This window comes from Calonectris borealis, chromosome 5 (assembly GCF_964195595.1).
Source record: "Calonectris borealis chromosome 5, bCalBor7.hap1.2, whole genome shotgun sequence".
Lineage (NCBI taxonomy): Eukaryota > Metazoa > Chordata > Aves > Procellariiformes > Procellariidae > Calonectris > Calonectris borealis.
This window is the reverse complement of record NC_134316.1, coordinates 9,529,345-9,543,210: the sequence shown is the minus strand read 5'-3', so window position 1 is coordinate 9,543,210 and position 13,866 is coordinate 9,529,345.

Genomic DNA, 13,866 nt, shown 5'->3' with positions numbered 1-13,866 from the left:
AGCTATTTGCACAGGGAAAAGTAACCAATTTACACCCTCAACTTTTTCAAGCTGAAAGAAGCGCTCGCTAGGGCTTTGCCACAGAGCACATGCTGTCTTCCCTTATCTGTGCAGAATGACTCACTTAATAGTCCTTTACACCATGTAAAAACTGAAAGGAACTTGACAATATCACAAGCGGTTAATGTCATATCAGGAAGGAAAAAAATCAAGGAGTAGAAATCTGACTGCAGTTAATTTCATTAAGCTGTTTCCTATCTCCTGGGCAGACACACGAGGTGACTAAGAACCAAGCAAGCTGGGTTGTCTATTTATTGGTAGATTTGCATAATAGCTGCAATACAATGCATTAAGACTGGCCATTTATTGGTTCACCAAAAGTTTGTGACAAGCCAGGGCTTATTCTGTGACTGATCCATTCCCTTGCAGATAGCACTGTTGTAACTTGCCATGGAGTGACGCTTCTTCTTAGTAATGCTAAAAGGTGAACTTGTGTGAAGCTGCTTACTTAAACAAAATATTTTTTTTTCCTTCACCGTGATGGAGGACTCCTTGAGATTCTTTTCTGATTTCAAATGGAAAGTTGAAGACCTTAAATCATTCCTTGTGAGCGTTATCTTCTCTATGCCCACCAAGTTTGGGCTCAGGAAGGAATTAAATGTAACAAACACAAATTCTTGGAGAAAAAGGAGGATAACTATTTAAAACAGTCTTTGAAAGTTATGCACACAGAAGTGATTAACGAATAACAGGAATTGTGCTTGTTCTCTTTGCAGACCACTAAAAATTATCCACTCACCAGGCCGGCACATTAACAAATAATATGATTTGTACCACTTTCTGAGCCTGTTCTACAAAACTGAAAAAAAAGAACAACAGGGAGGCAGGGAAAACAACTGCAAGCAAAAACAATCATCTTCCCCGCAGTACTTTCCATAAAAAGACTTTCTCCCCTCTAATATTGTGGTAAACTACCTCGTTAATCCTCATGCAGCCAATGAGCAGGTTTTTTCCCTCTTCCTCAAAATGGATCTTTTTCTTTTTTTTTAATATATGTTATTAGGAATAGAAGAGCCACAAAAGCCACTTTCAGATCCAGTCTTGTTCCTGCTCACCCCTGCTTGCTGGCCAGCTGTGCTGTTCTGTAGCCAAACCCCATCAAGCTGGACTATGAAAGTCGCCGTCTTTAAGCAGACTCCCCCTGACATAACACAATGAAATTACCGCTGCATCAACACAGGTGCATTTACTTTGTCTGGCCTATAAATCTGGCCTGTAGGATGACTTATATAAATAAAGTGAATGATTTTGTACTTGTAAGGACTTGATAGGGGTCAGCAATTTGCTGAACACTAGCAGAATTTCTCGGCACAGAATGGGTAAACCAGGAGGGCTTAATTCAAAGTGTTAGATTATCCAGGCGTGATGGCTTAATACGAGTGGGAGGAAGGCATAATACAGGGAATCATTACTCAGACACGTGCATTTATGAAATCATTACTGGGCTGAAGTAGTTCATTTGTCTGCCTTTTTAACTACAGACCTTTGCTTTGAGGAAGACCGACAGTGCATGCACTAGTAGGACTCCTGATCACCTATAATTGAGGATTTTCCGTTAACCGCTCCGTGCCCTTAGCTTGCTCCTTCTGGAAAGGTGCCAGGCTCGTTTCTGTCTGTCTTCAGGTGAATGAGAGATGCCAGCGGCATCTTGTCTTCGTTAGGTTAATTCAGAGAGGCGCTGGGCTCTCAGGGAGCGCTAGCTCCTGATTGAATGAGAGACTCTGTGAACCCTTTAATTTTCACAGCTTTGTGCTGTGCTAACTTTTATTTGAACAGATTTTGCTGGGATTATTTAAGGCCTTGTCAATACTTCTTTTGTGACCAAAAGATAAGGCCTTCTCTCTCTCCATGACTGGAAGAGCACAGAGGCAAGTTTAAAAGGCTTTGTTTTCTTTCCAGTTCAATAGACCCGTGAGTCTCATTTTCAGCTGCTTTCCTTCAGCTGCCTCACCGTAAAAGGCAAGTTTTTGTAGGCAGCCATTTGCATCTGGTGTTGGGAGGGAGAGAGGAGAGGACGACGTTGTCTGTGTGGACACCATCCTGGTCCCTAGCTTCATGCCTCTTCTCTTCAGGGACATCTCTCCTCTGAGGAGGAGGAGCACTGCACAGCTTGGAGCAGCACCAAGTAGCTGCGAGGAGAAAACAATCCTCCGACCGATTCCCACACACTCCACCCTCCCTCACCTTCAACACGAGCCGTCATCATGAGGACATGAAGAGGAAAAGCCAAGCCCAGCCTGAACAAAAACAATACTTGGCAATATAAACTATTTTGGAACAACTTTGTACAACACTGCCAACAGAAACATGAACCTTCTTTTATGAGCCTCCTCCTGTTTTTATCCACCATTAGGGCCTCCATTACAGCCTCAGGTTTGAACAGTCTCTCTTGGAGAATTTAGGGGCAGGGTGTTCTTCTCAGATGACCTTATTTCCAGCTAATCTCTTGCCTGTCAACTGTTTCAGCTGAGGTAAGTTTAGAGATGAATTTGCTGCTGGCAGAGATGAAGGACACCAGGAAAGACTCTGCCCAAGTCAGCAGAATGGCTGTGTTTGAGCAAGACCAGGGTCAAGCACTCCGTAGTTCTGAATAAGTCATATGAAGCACCCGCTCATGACTGAGGTTAACATTTTCTGCTTAGGCCTGACCTTTGACAGGTTTTCTTTTACCTTTTCAGTAATACCATTTACCAAAAACTGTTAGACCCAAGATGACACGCCACTGATTGCGAATCAGCCATCACGCTGAAAGCATAGAGCCTGGTCACGGGAGCTTAGAGCAGCCGTAACGTTCATTTGAATGCTGTAGTAAATTTATCTCAAACTTGCTGGTTTTGTTTTCCATGTTTTACCTATATTTGCAAAAAAAAGCAAATCTATTTCAAACAGTTTTCAAACAAATATTTCAGGACACCTTTGCAAAGTTTCAAAATTCATATTCATAACTGGGATTACTCCGAACAGAAATTCAAACTTCGGGAGTTACACTCATCTAACCAGGCAACAGATCCTACCAGCGAACTGACACACCTCATAAAAATAGCTCAAGTTGCAAACTTTGAATATGAAATGCTCCCAGCAAATTGCTCTCCGAGAAGCTGCCAGTGAAGAATGATTTCCAGAAGTGATTCAGCAAACAGCTCAAGAAAATTACAATCTCTTCACGGACAATTCACAAATGGAAGATGCAGTTTGTTCAATGATATTCATTACAAACGATTCTTCCACCTATATTTATCCCTATGAAAACAGTCAGGGCTCTCGGGTGGACCCTCTAACATTTACAACACCTGTAATGCACAGTGTCTGGAGGCTAGGCAATTTTGTGCAGAACTTCTGCACAAAGTAATGAGAAATTATGCTAAATGTCTAAAGCAAGAAATGGTAAAAGATTTTCCTTTTTTCCCCTGTTTTTCCTTTTCACATCATGTAGCTATTAATGCACAAAGGGCAGTAATAGGAACTTAAATAATATAATGTCATCCTGAAGAACTGCATTTTTTAAGCAGTGCTTTTTGGAGGGCAGGAAGTTTTTGCCTCTGTATGACAATACCGACATAAGCTGGACCATGGGGTCATTTCTGCCCTCCTGATATGCATCTTTAACAGTTTCTACCAGAGAAGCACTCTAAGTTTACACAACATGACTTGAACACCAAAGTAGGTAGAAATTGCTTTTCACAGAAAGCACCCTCAATTCCCAGGGGATGGATTCACTTCCAAAATAGTAAGTTGGGCCATGAGATCAGAGGGATTTCTTCAGAGCCTCCCCCTCATGCATCGTGCACTGGCCTCACAAAATGCTGATGGGACACCAGAGAAAGGAGGCGCAGGGAAATACAAGAGCTGCCATTTCCTTAGATGACGCAGCATCATTCCCTGGTGCCTGCTTCTGTCAGGTCAAAGTAGCCCCATTTATGAAAGAAAATAAAGGATTAGTTGAAAGGATTGTTATTATTGTTATTACTGTTATTATTTACTGACTGTCCTATGACAACTTGGTTTGTTTATTGTTTCCCTCTTGTGGGAATGTTAACTCTGAAGGGTGCTATTCTGAAAGCGTATTTATATCAAAAGGAGGCAAATATTATCTGCCATTCTCCGGCCTTGTCTGGTTATTCCCTCACTGCTAAATCCCCTTGGGAAGCAAAGAGAAGTTTCAGGTATTACTGCAGCAAGGCCAGCCAAGGCTTCAGTGCTCAGCTGTGTTTGCTCACTGAGTCACGGCTTGGTCTTGCTTGGGTGCGATGGGGCTGTGGAGACCTCTCCCTGCTCCTGCCCAGACCTGCCTCCTTGGAACATGTGCTACGTGAGCTCCGGAGCTGTAAACAAGTGATGTTTGCCAGGTGCTGGCGACAGCGGTGCTGCTCCGTGTTTGCTGCAATCCCTTTTTTAGTTTCCTGGGGCATGGAAGCCCATGTGTGCATGCGTTCATAAATTCTCCCCTCCTAGTTCACAACCCCTGAGGTGGCCTGAGTGCCCCTGTATTCACCAGAGAGAGGTTGGCAACTTCACAGAGTGATTCATCACATCAGGAGGAAGACATCGAGACAATGAGTCTCTTACATTGACAGGGAACTAGAACAGTCGTTGATGCTACAAAGAGAACCTTGGCTGATAAAGCAAATGCTCAATCAGGATTAACAAGGGTGGGGGTACTTCCATGGTGCCAAAACAGAGATACGACTCCAGTTGCCCTAGCAGCTCAGATCATAGAATCATAGAATCATAGAATCATTTAGGTTGGAAAAGATGTTTAAGAGTACAACTGTAAACCTAACACTGCCAGGATGTCCTGACACAGAGTGTCTTTAGCACAAAGCCTGCAGATAGCAGAAATCCAACTAGATTTTTTTCTTTTTTATGTGTTTTGTTTTTTTCTGTGTATTTTTTAAGTTTTTTTAAATTAAAATACAGATGGTATACCTAAAATATTTTGGGGTATTTTATACAACTTCATAAATAATCCTAAACTCACCTTGCAGGCTGACACAAAGCACAGACAAATAAGAAAGTTTTCTTCTCTTTTCTTTCTGCATACTTGACACAGGAGTGAGGCTAAAATAGGAGGAAGACACGATATCACCCAAAAATGTGTTTTGAAAGAGGTGGCAGAGGGCAGATGTATCAGGCGGTTTGGATGCCTGTTCCAATACATTGCGATGAGCTAGTTAGAGGCAGTGAGGAGCTGAAAGCCACCAACAGCTGTCACTGCAGAAAATCACTGAAACCATCATGAGATCACACATCTAGAGGGCAACTCTGGGGCTGAGCAGAGATCCCCCAGAATCACAGTGATGCTCTTTGGAAGGGACTGTGGAGATCTCCAGCGCAACCTCACACTTGAACCTAGACTATTCCCAACATGAGATGACATCAGCCAGAAGACTGGCAGGAAAAGGGGTATCATGAAGAAAGAAGGGTTAGGGGGATGGAAGCCCTGGGAAGTAAAGAGTCTGAAAGAGAGAGCATTTGGAATCAAGAAAAGACATGTACTTCATAGACTTGAAAGCTGACCTCCATAGAAAGGCCACATATCTGCTTCTGGACTCCACAAGGACTGAGGTATCACATCGCACTATGTCCCAGATGGTCTCCTGTTTCCATGAGTTTCATCTACCATGGTGTATCAATCTGCTCTCCCTTGTATTAAATTTTAGGTGTACTTGCTTTGGGATCTATATCAGAATAGCTCCTAAAAAAACAAGAAGCTGGTCTTGAAGCCATGTTATCTGAGGCAATAGCACATCAGGTGAGGACACCCAGACTGATTTGGAAGCAAATGAACTCATGCTTCCTCACTGCTGTCTCTACAGTCATGAGCCTCCCTCTCCCATGAACATTTGAAACTTGGCAGCTCGGTTTTGCTTTGCTCGTTATTCAGAGTGATTGCCCTGGCAGGGATCCTGAACCAGCACACCACATGCAGTGGGACATTCTCTGCATCTCATTCAGAGCCTTAGGGAGCCAGGTTTCCACAAAAGAAATTGGGTTTGGACATTCTTTACCCTCCAGTAGAGCAAATGCCTGAATATTTCTGTTCCTGACCTGATTTTCCGTCCATTCCAGGGGGGTATTTCAATTCTTTATTTCTCTTGATTAGTGGAGGGGAGACTGCTTTGCTTTGCTGTTTCTTTTCCAAGTTCACTGGCTAGCTGGTTCTGAATGTCCTGGGTGTTTCCCTGTCTCCTCCCCAGTAGCCCTTTCAGGAAGTTTCCCAGTTATGAATTTGATTCATTTTAAAGAGCGAGTTACTCCCAGCTGGTTTCTCTACCACTCCCTTCTGAGGTCAGCCCACCAGAAGTGAGAGGGGGTGGAAATCACTTCATTCAGCTCTCAGATGCTATTCCAAGAAAGAAGGAAGCTCACCAGCCACAGACAGTGATGCTTTGTGCTCACACACTGGATCCACTCGATCACAGTCTTTCCCTGACTCACCTAATGACCTCACCTTTCCTTTCCTCAAGAGATGTCCCTACGTCACTAGGAAGATGACAAGGATGCGGCTGAGATAAACTTCATGCTCTGCAGCTGTCCCCAGGTGTCGGTCAGTGAGATGTCTCTAATGCCATGTTCACAACAGTTCTGTGAGCAGGCTGAGTTGAGGCATCCTCCCCATCCTCAGGGACAGGTTTCCGGCCCTTCATCGCCATTCATGTCTCCCATGACATCATGGCAGATATGGGCCATTCTCAGCTATGCCCTAATGGACAAAGCAAGTTCTGGTTTATCTCCAGCTGTGCTCCAGAGCTCACCTGCAGCTTTCACCTGTGTGAGAGTTCTGTTCAATCAGTTTGGATGTGGGTGAGCATTGGCTCAGACCCACATACAGACTGTTGTGGACTCAATACCCAGGAGGACTTCTGAGCCCAGCATGCAAAATCCACCCAGGATGATGGGAGGGGGGAAGCCACTCTCTGTGGCTGCACTGTCTCCCCCTCAGCTCGGGAGTAATTTCACCCTGGTTGCTCAATGTCTTCAAAAGACAAAGTGAGGAATATTTCCAGGAGTTTTGCTTCTTTTGCAACTGGCAGCTGGCATTCAGGTTCCCTCCATGCAGCAAAGCTTAGTCACTCTTCTCAGACCTATCATCTCCCATGTAAATGCAAGCTGAGTAATAACTGTGTAGCAGGGAGGGTTTTCTCAGTCATTCGCCTGTCCCTGAGAAGCGTGACTACACTTGGTCAGCATGTATCACAAACACGTCATTCACCAGTAATTCCAGAAATAAGGAGTAAATTACTTTTTGAGTCATATCACCGCTGATTGTTAAAAACATCTACCTCAGTGCATTTAATTACAAAAGAAATTCTTTATTTTCTTGGTCAGTCTATCCTAACAATGCGACCTTGTGTATCAGTGATGTGATGTGTGGTATCAGACTCTCCAGGTTCTTCTCTTTCTTTCATCTTCCCTTAATGTATAGCTTGCTCCCAGCAATCAATCTGAAAATACCAGCTAGTGTGAGGGAATACATTATCAGTCCAACAAAGAAATGAGAGGTCTTCTATCAGATCTGTGTTTTTCACAAAAGTTATGGTTATAAGAAACTGCTTTTTACAATCTGATCCTAAAGATCAGATTATTCAGATCATTAACAAATAAGAATGAAAACTGACCGCTGCATGCTTGAAAAAGCAGTCATTTTTCTGTATTGGTTCCCACCTCATGGTGAAATCCATACCCACAGATTAAAATATTAAGTGGTAGTTGGTGTTTTATCAATAAAAACTGATTTAACAGTTACCTATTACTTTTCCATTACGGGGCACACACAATGAGGTATAAAATGTGTGACCTTTTATTCCTGCAATTACAGCTCTACTGGGAACATGAAATCCCTGGGAAAGGACCTCTGGCAGTCATCTGGTCCATCATCCTGCTCTGACACAGGATCAGCTTGACCTGCACCATTCCTGGAGGTCATTCTTAAGGACCCCCAACAGCAGACTCCCCATCCTCCCCAAGCAATCTCGATTTAATTGAGAACTTCCTCAACCAACGCATTAGCTGCCTGTTTCTGCTAAAGTGCTACAGCAGCTGAGGCAGCCTCACACAGGTCCTCTGCCAGACGGGCATGTTCCCCTGTGGGTTATGTGGGCATCTCTTTAGCTGAAATCTCAGGAACGCTCACTAAGAATCTGACAGTAAAGGGTCTGACTTAAAAACTTTCTATAAGGAGAGAGCTGTTTAGATGAATACAGAGCTATCCATCTTCTGTTCAGGAGGGTATTTAGACATGACCCTTGAAATTCAGTTCGTCTGTGTGCTTGGTGTTAGACGAATGCTAAAGTACTTTGCTGAATTGAGCCCAAACATCTATGTTTGTGTTCCTTAACTAGCTGAAGCCACATTAGTCAAAGAATTTGGGCAGCACAGGAAACCTTAAATTATCTGGCAATCAGTAACAGTAGAGTTGTTAATCCCTGTGCTTGATTTCCTACATCTCTGTGAGGGTAAGTGCAAATACAGCGTTACCACAAGTGAGTCCGATGTCATCTCCACACCAGTCCAAAAAGGTGGGGCTTTAACATCAGGCACCTCTTCCATTTCAGAGTCAGACCATACATTAAACCTCACTTTTCTGCCATGGGTCATTATTTTACAAGGAGGTCCATCACCAAACACAATATACAGTTTTAGGTAAAAAAAAATTATGGTAGGCTTCATCTACGACACCAAAAAGCAGCCTGAGAAAACTTCCCAGAACAGGACTGCTCTACTTTGATTCTGACAAAGGTGAGCAATGTGAGATCATGGGAGATGCAGCCACTTTGCAATGGTAATAAAGTGTTACTAGATATCACACAATGATTTCAAGTTCTTGGCAAGCTGGTCATGTAGTCTGGGTTAGGGTAAATATGACTGTTCTCGTTCTACGAGTATCTGCAATACATCTTCACAGAAGAATAACCTATGGGAAACATATGCAATTGCAACAGTAACATCCAATTGAATTTTATTTGTTGCAGGAGAAATTAACTCTCTTACTGCTACCTGGCTGAGCAGGAACCTGAAGGCAGTCAGGTCTTCTTAGGGCTGCCGTCATGGTTGCTACCTCCAAAGCTCTGGTGCTCAGAAACTAGACATCTGCAAAGGCAAATGCGATTAATTCCACATAAGTCTGAGATCATTTGCTGGTTTATGCAGTGTTCCAGCCAGCTAAATTTGTCTTGATAATTAATGTATTTACACCAGGAAGCAACCTTCCTTATGAACCATCGTTGACAATTGTCACTAGCTTTTTCACATATCCTTCAGTAACCAAATATAAATAACTCTGTGTCTTCAGAGACCATGCCGTTGTGGTCCAGACCACACTCTAATTAATGAATGGTGTTTTCAATTAATTACTTCTCTCTTTCAATATTGATTTAGGATGATTGCTGACCAGGGGATGCCTTTAAACATTTAACTTCTTGCAGAGAATGGTTTGGTTGTTTGGGGTTTTTTTTTAGAATGGTGTTCAAATACTGTATAACACTATGATGTGGAAAAACCAAGGTCAAGTCACTAGTTATGCCTGAGACAAAGCAGAAATTTTTTTTTCTCCTATGGAATATGTGCCACGCACCGTTGTTCATATAAGTCCCAGAAGCTGCCAGCTAGCGCAGGGCTGGTAAATTAGCCTGAACAGAACTGCTGCTATAGAGCTTAATTAGCATGGACACCTCTATCGTACATGCACTGTGATGGGTCAGACAGCAAGGGTCCCTTCATCCCAACCAGTACCTTAAGAACCAAAGCTATTCCCTTGTTTTTCATCATTTTCCTGCCTTCTCAGTCAAATACCAGCCAAAAACAGTTCATCACTGCAAAACAGTCTGGCCTGATGCAGCACAAATCATGGTGGAAAACTCTGTTCACCAAAATGCCTTCCAGGCTCCTGTAGCTTGAGCAATGTTTGGCTGGATTTCCTCCCACCCCTCAATCGGGAGCAAAGCAATTACACTCAAAATAGCTCAAAAGGAGAGCTACCGAAAGTGTGGATCTACTTTTCACCAAGATGTAGTTACTGGCTGAAAATCTCTTAGATAAGACTGGAGTGGTTGCCAGTAGTGATGGCTTTAATTAAAAGCAAAACAATTTTCATTATCGCCGTTCTGCTCTACGCAACAGCAACGTCCTGAAACAGGCACCTTTTTAGCCTATGTCCATTACTGTAAAAGAGGCCTCTACTCTGCAAATGTTGTCGGCTCAGGCAATGCAAACAAATATCTTCTCTACAATTTTAGAGGACAGCTGTAATCCCACGTGAGCGTGCAGCGAACACTCACATTCAGCGTGCACCGGGTCTCCTCTCTTTCCATGTAACATTCTCCCGCCTGTGGTGAAATGAGATTTCGGTTACCAACTCTGAAACTGCAGCCTGGCTCGAAGTCAAGCCATACGCTTTTTGGCCTGTGCATCACGACCCCCTGTCCTGACCCAGCTGGGACAGACAGTTTCTAGTGAAATGCTCTTTGTGTCTTGTCCGTACATTTTGGGGTAAAGCTTCTGGAACCAGGGCTTAACAATTGCATGAAAGCTGGCACAGATTTTCACCCCCGTTTTCCACTGCTTTGTCACTTCCACAACCCTAAAGGATTAAAGGAAATAAAGGTTTTGTCTCTGAAGGAGCTGGAAATGGCTGATCCCCCACAGAGAACAAATATTGGGGGAAAAAAGACTAGGCTATCACTAGTCTCAGCACAGAGGATTCAAAGCAGAAAATTGGCGGTACGTGTGCACGGCGGAGAGGATGCTCAGTGTGTGGGTGCCAGGGAATGCAGTATCTCACTTCCAGAGCAAAATCAGCTTATGTTCGAAGCATGACATGACCACGTCCCTCACTGAGGGCTAGCTCCTTTGCCTGCCGGGGAGAAATTACCATGACTGTAAAGCTGACATGATGGCTTATGCAGCAAAATGCTGCTCTCAGGCAGCGGGCGTAGCTAGTCAGCATCGGTTGGCTCAAGAACAAGCAGAAGCCCTTAGTCCCATGCCGCAGAGCACTGAACTTGTGCTGAGAGCTACCAACCGCCTTCGCTAGACTCCAGTTCACAGTGTTCATTTAGGATGCTCGCAGTTTGCTTTAAAATCATTTAATCTGCACAGCTGCCACGAGGACCGGTTCTGCCTTCCCCTCCACCTCCAGCTGCACATTCCTGCCTCCTCCCCTGCACGCCGCAGATGGTGAGCTGGCTCACAGACCTGAGCCATCTGAAAAGCAACCACGCTATTGTGCTGGTAGGGTTAGTTAGGTGGCGTGAGCACATGGCTGAAGGGGGGATGAGTGTGAAGGGATGGGGTGACATTAGCCTTTCAGCAGCTGTGCCCACTTAGATCAACTCCAGCCAGCCAGGAGGGATCTCGCCCACGCTCGATCTCCAAGCCCATTGCAGAGTCTGCAGGGAGCACGCACAGGACCCCGGGAGCTTACAGGTAATTGCACCTAATTTCACGAGATAAAGAGCTGTGCTCTGCACCGACTGCTCCAGCATGCAGGCTGGAGAAGATTCCTGCTCAAAGGTCCCGATTCAGCCTTGTTCATCAAATGCACTTTGAGTCACAAGGTACTAGAAATAATAAAATGAAAAGTATTGGGGCTTATATCCCAGCAGCCAAAAAATGAAAGAGGTAAGATTTCAACTGTAAAGTTAGCTTAACCGTTCGGTCAATAGAAAATATTTTCCACACTTGCTGTTTCCACTAATCTTTGTAGCAGCACTGTACTGATTACTCCATCAAATACAGTCCAAAAGAGCAGCCAGGTCAGTACAGCAGCACAGGTGATGTTTTCCATCACTCCTTCCCTTTCTTGCTCTGAGTAAATTCAAGCACACAGTCTCATGTTGCAGTCACAAGGGCTTGTGCTTCTCACTTTGTCATGAGAAGTCTATTCCCGTAGTCAAGCTGGAGAGAGCCTGAAGTTGCTGCTCTAGAGAGGGATCACAAGCTCACATGCTCTGATCAGGTTCAGGCTAGGTGTTTGCAACGGCACGTTCACCAACCAGATCCTGCAGTTTCCTTTAGAGGTCTGAGATGAACAGAGGTGATGGCTTGAGTCCTCATAAAATCAAAGGGCTAAATGTATCCCTGTGAAACAGCTCACCTTCCTTAATGGTGCAGACTACAGTGCCTTACCAGGATCTTTCAGATCTGCTCAGTGATTACACCCTCCTTTACAGGGAGTAAAGTTATCAGCTGTGATATAAAAACCTCAAAACAAGACATTTCGTGTCTTTGCTCCCATTTGTTATTTAAGACACTGGACTGCTCATGCTACATCGACCATACATAACAAATCATTTTAAAGGATGTTTTAATATCTGTTCCACAAATCTGCATTGGCATCCTCTCTGACACTTTGTTAAAGCCAATAAACACATGTCTATAACAGAGAACTGCTGTAACAGCACTTGGCTTTTTGACCGGGGTATCAATTCTCCCTTTGTGCATGGGAAAAGGGGGTATTTATTTAATTGTGCTTCCTTCTCCTGGGCTCCGCAGTTCGTGCTGTTCCCAGTCATGCTCCACAGAGTCCGGAGGATGTCAGCTTCACCAGTAATACTCCGGGAGCTGAACCTTGTCGGGATCAGCCAAGGATTTAATCAGCACAAGGTCACTGCAGACACCTCCTCTCCTGTGGGAAACGCTGCTGTGAAGCAGCTCCTCTGGCCTGGTGCTCTGCAGCACGGAGAGCACTTTCTGGAAACCGTGGATGCCTTTTCAAGTTTGAGTATGGCTATCAGAGATCAAATCACAGCCATTCGAGCATAACGCAGAGAGCATTACATACCACTGAACCACCAGAAGTGCAAAACTGTGCCTACGCACGCTCGCTGGGCCGAGATCTGCAATATGCCGCAGCAGCGGCTCTGTGTGAGAGGATCCGAGCGCAGGCGAGCAAAACGATTGAAGGAGAATTAATCCTGGCAGTCCTCTTCAGGAGGTACATATGCACAGGAACCGATACGCATGCACAAATGTGTCCATACGCACAGGCGCGCTGAACAGGCAGACAAGTACATAAAGCTATAGCATTAACCCAGAGAGCATCCTGTGCAGTTACTGACCCGTGTTTCCATGCTATGCTGTGGTTTCTTTGGAAGTTATTTGTGTTCAGCCCGGCGAGGAGACAGAAAGTCCTTTCAGCAGTGAGGCCTGAGCAGTGTGTTTTGCAGCATGTTGTTTACATCCTGGGGTTCCTGCCTACCCCAAAATCCCACCTGTCATAAAGCAGTAAGAACAAGTCAGGATCTCAAAAGGAACAAAGTTTTTTGGAGTCTCCAAGGTATTATGTTAAACAAACAAACAAACAAACAAAACCCTGTCTGCAGAAAATAACACTTTCTGATTCAACAGAGCTGTTTCCTAAGCTTAATTTTTGTTTTATGTATGCTGAGTTCCCTCAGCAGTAACACTATGTGGGGCACACGATGGGATCCTGCTTCGGGGTTTAATAACAGCGCATAAGGTTGTAGATGCCCCATCCCTGGAAACGTTCAAGGTCAGGCCGGACAGGGCTCTGAGCAACCTGATCTAGTTGAAGATGTCCCTGCTCACTGCGGGGGGGTTGGACTAGATGACCTTTAAAGGTTCCCTTCCAACCCAAACCATTCTGTGATTCCATGATTCTATAAGCCCAGATTCAGGAACTATGTGCACACTTTCTACACAGCATCTGTTCGGTTTACGGTCTCTAGTAAATGTTTACTCTTCCCAGTTCTGCAGTGAGAGAGTAAGAGCTATTCTGCTCAACTCCTGCCTCTTCAATAGCATTGTCATGACTGCAGATTTCTTCGTCAGAGAAAGAGAGAGCAC